Source organism: Procambarus clarkii, chromosome 67 (assembly GCF_040958095.1).
Source record: "Procambarus clarkii isolate CNS0578487 chromosome 67, FALCON_Pclarkii_2.0, whole genome shotgun sequence".
In the NCBI taxonomy this organism is placed as follows: domain Eukaryota; kingdom Metazoa; phylum Arthropoda; class Malacostraca; order Decapoda; family Cambaridae; genus Procambarus; species Procambarus clarkii.
Window position 1 is genome coordinate 16,340,907 of NC_091216.1, and position 11,381 is coordinate 16,352,287.

Below are 11,381 nucleotides of genomic sequence, written 5' to 3' on the forward strand. Positions count from 1 at the left end.
TGTGTGTGTGTGTGTGTGTGTGTGTGTGTGTGTGTGTGTGTGTGTGTGTGTGTGTGTGCGTGCGTGCGTGCGTGCGTGCGTGCGTGCATGCGTGCGTGCGTGCGTGCGTGCGTGCGTGCATGCGGGCGAGCGTGTGTGTGTACTCACCTATTTGTGTTTGAGGGAACGAGCTTCGGCTCTTTGGTCCCGCCTCTCAACTGTCAATCAACTGGTGTACAGGTTCCTGAGCCTACTGAGCTCTATCATATATCTACATTTGAAACTGTGTATGGAGTCAGCCTCCACCACATCACTGCCTAATGCATTCCATTTACTAACTACTCTGACACTGACAACGTTCTTTCTAATGTCCCTGTGGCTCATTTTGGGTACTCAGTGTTCACCTGTGTCCCCTTGTGCGAGTAACACCCATGTTAAATAGATTGTCTTTATCTACCCTATCAATTCCCCTGAGAATTTTATATATGGTAATCATGTTTACCCTAACTCTTCTGTCTTCCAACAAGGTGAGGTTCAATTTACGAACCTTTCCTCGTATAGTTCTGGAACTAGTCTAGTGACACCTTTGAACCTTCTCAACTTCGTCTTATGTTTGAATAGATTTTGACTTCACGCTAAAGCAGTGTACTCGAGGATTGGTCTGACGTACGTGATATACAAGGCTAGGAATGATTTCTGACATAAATTTCTAAAGGCAGTTCTGATCTTAGCCAGCCTCGCATGATGATATGATCTGGATGTGGGTTTCAGGAGACAGGTTCAGTGTGATGTAAACCCCTATATCCTCTCTGTCCGTTTCATGAAGGACTTCATTTCCCATTTAGTACCATGAGTCCGGACTCCTGTTTCCTCCACCTAACTTCATTAATCTACGTTTGCCTGAGTTAAACTCTAGTAGCCATTTATTAGACAATACTTTCAGTTTGTCCAGGTCATCTTTTACCCTTTTGCTGTTTTTCTCTATCTTAATCCTCCTCATAATTTTCCCATCGTCAGCAAACATTCACAGAAATGAGTCTATTTCCTCTGAAAAATCTTTTTCATACACGAGAAAAAGGATAGGTCCAAGAACTGAACCTGTAGGACTCTGCTAGTGACCTCGTGCCACTCTGAGATCTCACCCCTCGCAGTGACTCGCTCAGGGGTGGAGTACCTTCCCTGTCACTCCTTCCTGCTTCTTCAACTTATGCACTAGTATCTCATGGGGACAAAGTCTTTATGGCAATACAAAAATATACAGTCTGCCCACCCTTCTCGTTCTTGTCTAATTTTTTGTTGCCTGGTCATAGAATTCTATCAATCCTCTGCTCTCTCGTCTTCTTTTATTCCTGTAGTTTCTTCATGTTCTTGTATATAGTTGCTTTGCCATCTTACATCTCTGATCAAACCATCGATTCACCCTTTGTATTCCCTTTTTTTCCTTTAAGACTGTGACAAACTTGTCTGGTGCTTCCTGACACTTTTGGGTGATGAAGTTCATCATGTCTTGTGCAGCCTTTCCTCTCTCTGAGCTCTGTTAACCATGGTAATTCTATTGGGAATTTTATTATCTCCTCGTAATTTCCCTTTCGGTATGTCAGCCTTTTGTATTCTGGTCCCTTCCTTCAGTAAATTGTCTCTACTTCCATCGGATATTTAAACATCAATAGACTGTGATAAATCATTCCCAAGGGGGCTTCCAAAATCATTTCCCATATGTTTGCCTCGTTCAATATGAATACCAGGTCAAGTCTAGTAGGTTCGTCATTATCTCTCATTTTTTAGGGTTCCCTGTCATGTTGGTTTAAAAAGTTTCTTGTTGCCACGTCCAATAGTTTAGCTCTCCATGTTTCTGTGCCCCCATGTGGTGCCTTGCACTCCCAGTCTATCTTTCCAGGGCTCAAATCTCCCGTGATTAGAAGTCGGGATCAGTTCCTAGAGGCGACAGAGGCTGCCCTTTCCATTATGGTAGCAACTACCATGTTGTTTCTCGCATACTTCTGTCTTGGTCTTCTGTCATTTAATGAAAGGTTATATCACTGCACGACTATCTTTGGTCTTCCCACTGTCATGGTGACAATTTTATAGTCTCTGAACCTTTTGCAGACTGATAAAATACCTCCATACCCCCCCCCCTCTCTTTCTCTCTCTCTCTTTCAGTCTCAGAAAATGTATTAACGTAAGCCAAGTGGATTCACTTTCACGGCTTTCGAGTAAACCATGAAAGTGTATGGGTAAAGAAAGCGAGTAAGCCTCAAAACTTTCTGGAAAAAAGATGCCCGATTATATTTCAGACTTCATGAAAATCGCAGGAGATCCCTGTCGATGCTGATATTTCTTAATGCATTGCGCTTGGGCCGACCTCAGCTGGTCTATAACACATAAACCACATGTTTCATGTATAGAGGATGGGTGAGACTAGCCCCAAGCGTCTGGTCTTGTATTTCGGACAGACAGACAGACAGACAGACAGACAGACAGACAGACAGACAGACAGACAGACAGACAGACAGACAGACAGACAGACAGACAGTCTGTGTTATAACTGTAGATGAAGGAAATGTTTAGATATGCTAGTGAACGCAGCGTTTGGGCAACCTGCATCTCCTGATAATAAACTACGCACATAAGACAAAGCCAAGATAGTGGTGAAGCAGCGCTGGCTTACATTCCTGTCTCGACTAATTAAGTAACTATTTCACTGAGTGTGAAGGTGGGCGGGTGCCCCGTGCTGCTGCTGCTGCTGCTGCTGTTGTGTACGTGTTCCTCACCAGGATATGTATAACAATGATGCAACACTGTAAAACACAATAGCACCCGAGAGGGACGAGGCAAAGCCAGCGGGTTATCGAAGAAATAGCAGTCATTACTACATATAGTAAACGCTTCAACTGACAATACCAAAACCTTCAACCGTGCATTACATTACTCGGTTACTATAGTGAGGTGATCGACATATATAATGAGGAACCAGCTAGGGAAGAGCTGGCGTGTGTGTCGATCATCTGGTCACCATTTGGTCCGGGAGACATCTCCCGTCACGCAGGATGCAGTCGCACCTCCACAGATCTCCAGTATCATCTATTGATACTGGTGATGGCTCAAAAGGGCCACCACTTACGAGCTATTCATGCCTGTGCCACCTTTTGGGTGGCTTCATCTTCATCTTAACACATTCACAAGGGAGACATCTCCCGTCATGCAGGGTGCATTCGCACCGCCACAGATCTCCAGTATCAGCTCCTGATACTGGTAATGGCTTAAAATGGCCACCACTTACGGGCTATTTATGCCCGTGCCACCTTTTGGGTGGCTTAATCTTCATCTTAACACATTCATAAGGGAGACATCTCCCGTCATGCAGGGTGCATTCGCACCTCCACAGATCTCCAGTATCAGCTCCTGATACTGATAATGGCTTAAAATGGCCACCACTTACGGGCTATTTATGCCCGTGCCACCTTTTGGGTGGCTTCATCTTCATCAATCAATCAATCAGGGAAGAGCTTGACGGGCTATTCATGCCCGCACCACCTCTTGGGTGGCTTAATATTCATCATCAATAGTGGAAAAGCAGTTACAGCCCCGCTTCTTTGCCAGGTCAGTCCACTACGGGTTCACCATAACCCGTGCTACTTGCAACTTTTGGTTCCCAGTTGCTGAATTTAAGGACAAGAAAAGTCCTTACAGGCCATTCATGCCCGTGCCACCTTTTGGGTGACTTAATCTTTATCAGTCATAAGAACATAATAATCATGATAACTAGGCCTACTGGCCCATACGAGGCAGCTCCTATTTATATATACCCAATCTCATTCACATATGTCTAACCTACGCTTGAAACAATCAAGGTATCCTACATCCATTATGTTACGCGGTAATTGGTTCCAGAAATCAACAACCCTGTTACGGAACCACAGCGCTCTGAGGTCCTCGGCAGGTCAGACAGCTGTTTTCTCAGAGGAACTATGGGAAAGTAATGACAGTACTAAGAAATTTGTCTTGGTAGCGAAAATTCCTCTTAGGAGATGTCTCCGCCAACTACCTGATTTAAAGAGGATACTGGTCATGAATCAGCTAACGAATCCAACTTATCCACAGGCTAAGCTTGTTCAACCCATCCACAGACTAAGCTTGTTCAACCCATCCACAGACTAAACTTGTCCAACCCATCCACAGACTAAGCTTGTCCAACCCATCCACAGACTAAGCTTGTCCAACCCATCCACAGACTAAGCTTGTCCAACCCATCCACAGACTAAGCTTGTCCAACCCATCCACAGACTAAACTTGTCCAACCCATCCACAGACTAAGCTTGTCCAACCCATCCACAGACTAAGCTTGTCCAACCCATCCACAGACTAAGCTTGTCCAACCCATCCACAGACTAAACTTGTCCAACCCATCCACAGACTAAGCTTGTCCAACCCATCCACAGACTAAGCTTGTCCAACCCATCCACAGACTAAGCTTGTCCAACCCATCCACAGACTAAGCTTGTCCAACCCATCCACAGACTAAGCTTGTCCAACCCATCCACAGACTAAGCTTGTCCAACCCATCCACAGGTTAAACCGGGAAACACAAGCAGTATTTCAGGATTGACCTTATGATAATCGCACGGGCTAGGGGGCAGCGGTTAGATGCCGATATTTCTAAAAGTGTGGCACTGGAGTCGACCCCGACTAACCTATGACACTCCCATACCCCACATGCTTCATGTGCAAAAGTTGAGTGAGGCTTGCCGCAATTGTCTGGCCTTCGACCTCGGTCAGACACACACACACATTCTCTTTCATAGATATGGATTACTTGGGGGTACCCGGCGTTGCCCGGGTCCGTCTGCCTCCCCTTCACTCTGCCTATTTATTCGTCCTCTTCCCCTTCTCCCCTCCTCTCCCCCCTCCTCAAGAAGCACTGAAACAAATGTATGGATCTCAGATACTTCGTTGGTCCCGTCTCTTCTCTTTATCCATTCTTGTTTGTCTTCAGTAACTCCTCGTTAATCACATGCCATAGTCCATCACACTTTACTCCATGAGACACTATGAAGTGGCCCAGAGGTGTTTACAATTGTTAATATGTCTTAAAGCATGTAACTTTCTTAACTCATGAGACAATATGAGTGCCAGACAACATGGCACTATGTTGACCTTTACCTGAGACAATATGAGTGCCGGACAACATGACCCACTATGTTGACCTTTACCTGAGACAATATGAGTGCCAGACAACATGACCCACTATGTTGACCTTTACCTGAGACAATATGAGTGCCGGACAACATGACCCACTATGTTGACCTACACCTGAGACAATATGAGTGCTGGACAACATGACCCACTATGTTGACCTACACCTGAGACAATATGAGTGCTGGACAACATGACCCACTATGTTGACCTACACCTGAGACAATATGAGTGCCGGACAACATGACCCACTATGCTGACCTTCACCTGAGACAATATGAGTGCCGGACAACATGACCCACTATGCTGACCTTCACCTGAGACAATATGAGTGCTGGACAACATGACCCACTATGCTGACCTTCACCTGAGACAATATGAGTGCCGGACAACATGACCCACTATGCTGACCTTCACCTGAGACAATATGAGTGCTGGACAACATGACCCACTATGCTGACCTTCACCTGAGACAATATGAGTGCCGGACAACATGATCCACTATGTTGACCTACACCTGAGACAATATGAGTGCCGGACAACATGACCCACTATGCTGACCTTCACCTGAGACAATATGAGTGCCGGACAACATGACCCACTATGTTGACCTACACCTGAGACAATATGAGTGCCGGACAACATGACCCACTATGCTGACCTTCACCTGAGACAATATGAGTGCCGGACAACATGACACACTATGTTGACCTACACCTGAGACAATATGAGTGCCGGACAACATGACACACTATGTTGACCTACACCTGAGACAATATGAGTGCCGGACAACATGACACACTATGTTGACCTACACCTGAGACAATATGAGTGCCGGACAACATGACACACTATGTTGACCTACACCTGAGACAATATGAGTGCCAGACAACATGACACACTATGTTGACCTACACCTGAGACAATATGAGTGCCAGACAACATGAGACTCATACCATTCACAAATTATACCAAACTGCATCAGCATCAACAACAGCAACAGGCATCAACAACAACAACAACAACAGGCATCAACAACAACAACAACAACAACAACAAGAGGCATTAACACCCAACTAACCTAGCCTCTCTTAGAGCCAAACACAAGCAATCCTGTGGTTGCTGTAAGCAGTCCTGGGCATATGGATCTCTTCAGTGCCAATATTACGAGACGTGGACTTTTAGCAGTGACAGTTCACACTATTGTAAACATACTCCATATACCAGCATGTTTGAGTGCGTTGTATTTGAGAACACTTGGCTTTTGTCAGCACACAATTATGTAAGGTCATGTCTGACGTCTGGCGTCTGTCTGTTTAGCTTCCCAATGATTGTGTGGGTTCTACTTGATGACATTTATTGACCATTTCTCCTCTATACGTCCTTATATCCACTCTTACATCCGCTCTGTCACTATTCTTTTCCTATATTCGTTTTCAATTTCGCATTTCCACTTTCTTCGTGCCTCTGTAACCCTTTCCACTGCCGCCCACAAGATGGGTATGGGGTGCATAATAAATAAACTAAACTAACTAAACTTCAACGTTTTTAAATTTGTCCTCCTTAATTTTTGTAATTGTTCTTTTTGACTCGTTCAATATTTCTTTCGTGTGACGGAGAGGCAGACGAGGCTGTACAGCCCCTGGCCGCACACCTCCCTGGTCCCCAGCACACTCGCACCAGCGTCAACACGCCGCCCCAGTCACCCCTTTCCACCGCCCGCACTCAAGTGACGCCTCACACACTCTCACACACGTATATACGAACATATCTCCCGGCCACTGGCGCGCACGTACATACATACACACACACGCACGCGCGCACACATACACGGGGCGAGGCCAGTGAGCTATTGCTCGACCTTGGTAACATAACTTGAGCTATGACGAGAGGCGGCAGGTGTGGCATATACCAAAGCTAGAAGACGGAAGAAAAAGAAGTAATCTAATCACTACATATAGAATAATAACAGGAATCTAATCACTATCTTCTTGAGGTTATCTTGAGATGATTTCGGGGCTTTAGTGTCCCCGCGGCCCGGTCCTCGACTAGGCCTCCACCCCCAGGAAGCAGCCCGTGACAGCTGACTAACACCCAGGTACCTATTTTACTGCTAGGTAACAGGGGCATTCAGGGTGAAAGAAACTTTGCCCATTTGTTTCACGCCGGCGCCCGGGATCGAACTCGGGACCACAGGATCACAAGTCCAGTGCGCTGTCCGCTCGGCCGACCGGCTCCCTCACTCGGCCGACCGGCTCCCTACATTTAGAATAATAACAGGAATCGACAAAATTGACAAAGAAGAATTCTTGAAACCTGCATCTCCAAAGAACAAAAGACCATAGGCTAATTAAACAAAGCTGACGAAAAAATAAATCACCAAAAAGTTCACTTTTGCAAACAGTGGTTGACGGTTGGAACAAGTTAAGTGAGAAGATGGTGGAGGCCAAGACCGTCAGTAGTTTCAGAGCGTTATGTGACAAAGAGAACTGGGAAGAAGTTTATTTTCCTCCCAATTTTTGTATCATCGGCAAATTTGCAAATATTGCTACTCAAACCTAAATCAAAATCATTTATATATATATATTATGAATAAAAGAGGTCCCAGGAGTGCCTTGAGGTACTCTACTTACAACATTTTCCCAGTCTGACTTAACTCCTTTTATACTAACTCTGTTTCCTTCGGTATAGCCATGCCCTAATCCACTTAATATAGCACCCCCAATACCGTGAGCCTCTAACTTTTTAATCAGTCTTTCATGTGGCACTGTATTAAAAGCTTTGTTAAAGTCAAGGTGGACAACATCACAATCCTTACCACTATCAACTGCCTCAACTATGCTGGAATAAAATGATAGCAAATTTGTTAAACATGAACGGCCAATTGTAAACCCATGTTCTGAATTATTTAATATTTTATGTTTTTTAAGATGACGACGAATGGTGCAGGCGATGAGTCACAATAACGTGGCTAAAGTAAGTTGACCAGACCACACACTAGAAGGTGAAGGGACGACATTTCGGTCCGTGTTGGACCATTTTCAAGTCGATTATCACAATCTCACAATCGACTTGAGAAAGGTCCAGGACGGACCGAAACGTCGTCGTCCCTTCACCTTCTAGTGTGTGGTCTGGTCAACGACGAATGGTATTTGCAATTATCGATTCAAGTAACTTTCCCACAATAGACGTTAAGCTAATTGGCCGATAGTTTGACGCAAGTGATCTATCTCCTTTCTTGAAATTATGCACCACATTAGCAACCTTCCACGACTCTGGCGCTTTCCCTGACTCTAATGATTTATTAAATATGGTAGACAGTGGCTCGCAAAGCTCCTCTTTGCATTCTTTAAGCACCCTGGCAAACACTTCGTCCGGCCCTGGGGATTTGTTTGGCTTGAGTTTCACTATTTGTTTAATGACATCCTCCCTGGTAACTGCTAAACTAGTCAACCTGTCCGCTTCTCCACCCACATAGACTTGTTCGGCTGAAGGTATATTGTTAAGTTCCTCTTTAGTAAATACAGAGAAAAAATATTTATTAAAAATACTACTCATCTCTTCGTCAATATCAGTTATCTGACCCGTCTCAGTTTTTAATGGACTTATCCTTTCCCTAATCTTTGGTCGATTTAACTGAACAAAATCCTTTAGGGTTTGTCTTTGCTTACCCTGCTATACAAACTTCATAATTCTTTTTGCCCTCCTAATCTCTTTTTTAACATTTCTTACTAGTTGGACGAATTCTTGTTCTAGACTGACTTCCTCATTCTTAATCCTTTTGTACCAAGCTCTCTTTCTTGGTATAAAGCTCTTAAGATCCTTTGATGTCCATTTCGGGTTATTATTATTCGATCTAATCAATTTTTATGGTATACTACGTTCCTGTGCTTTCCTTAGAATATTTTTAAATAAGTTATATTTAGAATCCACATCGAAATCCCTTTTTACATCACCCATCGCTGGGTTCACGTCCCAAACCAAGACCGGCCCACCTTCCATGCCCAGGACTTTCCAATCTATTTCCCCAAAAAGATTTCTTATGCCATTAAAATCAGCTTTTCGAAAATCTGTCACTTTAACATAAACTTCTCCAGCAGATCTATTCCATTCTATGCTAAATCTGACTGCTTTGTGATCACTGTTCCCTGGCTCATTCCCTATTTCGATGTTATTAATTTGTGTTTCCTTGTTAGTTAACACTAAGTCTAAAGTATTATTTCCACGCGTTGGTTTCTTAAGGAAGCAATCGTCAATTAATTTTAGAAAATCTTCTGCTTCATTATTCCGTTCTGTTAAGCCAGTTTATTCCACTAAAATTAAAGTCACCCATAACACAAATACTGTTTGACCTAGATGCTCTAGATATTTCATCCTATAGATGCTTTGCTTCCATTTTGTCTAAGTTTGGTGGCCTATATTTAACTCCTATTATAAGATTATTTGTGTTTTCGTTAAATTCTAGCAAAATAGTTTATGTGTGTGGCCCAATTTTGATTCCCTCTTTAAGTCTACATTTCAAACTTTTCCTAACATATATGGCTACAACAACAGATAGTCAAGTGAACAAATCCACAAGGGCCGTGATGAGGATTCGAACCTACGTCCGAGAGCATCCCAGACGCTGCCTTAATCGACTGAGCTACAACATGGTCAAAAGAATTGAAACCAGAAGTTCTACTGAACTTCCTAGGTTGTAATAGAACCCATGGGTACCACACCAGAAACAAATACAGTACCTATTTGATATTCCAAGAGAGCGCCTTAACTAAACTAGAAATGCCCAGAATGTGGAATGACCTTCCCAATCATGTCAAAGGCTGTACCTCTCTCAACCAGTTTAAGATAAAAACTAAGAACTACCCAATAAACTCCATGTAACCTACCTTACCCCCTAAATGTCAACCCATGTCTTGCTATTTTCAAACAATACTGTTTGTTGACCAACTTGTTTAATTGCTGATTTCTGTCATGCCCCTCCCCCTTTCAACACAATTTATACTTTAATCTCAATTAGTATTAAGTTTTAATGCAAGTTTTTTTTTTTCCCCACACCTTGCCCGAAACGCTGTGCGTATTAGTGGCTTTAGGCTTCTAGTATGTACTAGCTCTATCGATAAATCCAACATTGTGTTTGTAACTCATCGGCTATGTATGTACTTTTATCTGAATAAACATTTGAATTTTGAAATTTTGAAAACATTTGAACGTTAGGCCAATATATCGAGATCTCAAGGTTGAATTACGACCCCGCCCAGGATGCAACCCCACAACAAGCTTCACAACAAGCTGACTAAGTCCTGAGTACCTACTTATTCTAAGTACCTAAGCTACTCTATCCCTTTGAGATGTATTTTATTGTCTCAATAAACGTACTTGAACCTACTTACTGCTAGGTGAACCAGGAGTATTAGGAAATAGCCCAACCACTTCTGTCCCGCCAGGGATTCGAACCCAGAATTCTCGATTGTGAGTTGAGAACGAGCCCGACTGTACAGCCCGTCCTCCAAACAAAGATCCAAAAGTGATTCCATGCACCCGCCAAACCCCCTGTTTATGAATGAAAAGCGGTTTACACACGACTCACAACTGCTGACGTTCGAACATATCCGGAACAAGTGTTTCACTGACGAATTTTGTTCGAATCACAACGCTATAAATGCTTCACCCACGTACTACAAATACAAATAATCGCCAACAGAACCTAATCACCTTACCTAACCTAACCTATGCCTATATATGCACAATATGCTAATATATTATAATATTAATTTATACTTGAGAAAATTCCCGTTTTGAATGAACAGCATGTTAAAATTTATGAATGCGTCTGTGGGGTCGACCGCTGGATGTAATGGACTTGAGTCGAGGACAGGTTGAAATTTTAACATGCTGTTCATTCAAAACGGGAATTTTCTCAAGTATAAATTAATATTATAATATATTGGCATATTGTGTATATATAGGCATAGGATAGGTTAGGTCAGGTGTTTAGGTTCTGTTGGCGATTATTTGTATTTGTAGTACGTGGGTGAAGCATTTATAGCGTTGCGATTCGAACAAAATTCGTCAGTGAAGCACTTGTTCCGGATATGTTCGAACATCAGCAGTTGTGAGTCGTGTGTAAACCACTTTTCATTCATAAACAGGGGGTTTGGCGGGTGCATGGAATCACTTTTGGATCTTTGTTTGGAGGACGGGCTGGGGGT